Genomic DNA, 1,228 nt, shown 5'->3' on the forward strand with positions numbered 1-1,228 from the left:
TTTTTTATGACAGGTTGAAAGTACTTAGAAATTTCCATTCTCAATTTTTTTTGTACTTTACATTATTTATAACGCTTCTAACATGACACTGTTTCCTCCCTCTAGACCTGTTAATTTATTGGAAAAAAAATTATAAATGCATTTCATACATACAATGACTTAAAAATGACCACATTGACCATGTTACAAAATAAAGAAAAGGTTTAAAAGTTTCTTTTAGTGTTTTTTTTTTAAGTTAATAAATAAATAATTAATTTATAAAGTATTATTAATATTTGAAATTTAAATATTTTAAAATATATAAAAATTGTTTGCTAAGTAATTGCTAAATAAAGCTTGGTTTTAAAATAATAACATTTGAAATGTAAATATTTTAATTTTGCTTGCTTATTTAAATATATGTAAATATTTTACTTATATATTTTTTTAATTACTAAGTAAACCAACATAAAATTTCATGTGACAGAAAAACTATAAAACAGGAAATTATATACCAGGCTGCTGTAGAACCTCATGACTCTTTGTCAGAGTCTTTAAAAAAACATAAATTATATATTTTTTATAACAAATAAAAAAAAAAGTAAATCATATAAAATAATAAATTATCATTTTACCTTAAATGTATTTGTAAATGTGCAACAAATTAATAATAATTAACATTTTAAAATATTTTTTAAATATCAGCCATTTTGTTTATTGGCTGTAGCATAAGAATGGTTGTTGGTATAATCGGTATTCCATACTGGTGCATCTGTAGTGTATAGAGGCTAAAATACATTTGTCAAGGCTTAATATCCTGAATATATCTGGTCAGTATAGGTCTGAATAGAAAGGGCTTGTGTTGCACATGTTTCCAATTAGCCATCTTAAGCCAGAACATTTCCTATTAGGAATGTGTAAGGCTTGTTTTTTGCCTAATTTTTTTGGGTTGTACACTTCTAAGGGGACGCCTATTGAGACGAGGTTTATATGGTCTTAAAATGTATAATAAGTGCATTTCTCCTTTTGTGTCACTTATTTGATTGCAAATTAGTCATCAAGTGAAGTCCAGCATGCTGTATTGATCATAAAGGCTTTGACTAGCTGTCACAACTGAGCTTTGACTCATTTTGTCCATTTTTGATCCACAGGTGGAGCTGGCATTGTGGGACACAGCAGGACAGGAAGACTACGATCGTCTGAGGCCTCTGTCTTATCCAGACACAGATGTCATCCTCATGTGTTTCTC

At 28.2% G+C, this 1,228-nt stretch overlaps 1 protein-coding gene across 1 annotated transcript in view; it reads left to right on the forward strand.

The window, feature by feature from the left end:
- The window catches only part of LOC107569805 (rho-related GTP-binding protein RhoA-D), a 19,695-nt gene that overhangs the window by 13,934 nt on the left and 4,533 nt on the right, over nucleotides 1-1,228 (forward strand). The window lies entirely within an intron of this gene.

This window comes from Sinocyclocheilus grahami, unplaced genomic scaffold (genome assembly GCF_001515645.1).
Source record: "Sinocyclocheilus grahami isolate Dianchi unplaced genomic scaffold, SAMN03320097.WGS_v1.1 scaffold1382.1, whole genome shotgun sequence".
Classification (NCBI taxonomy): domain Eukaryota; kingdom Metazoa; phylum Chordata; class Actinopteri; order Cypriniformes; family Cyprinidae; genus Sinocyclocheilus; species Sinocyclocheilus grahami.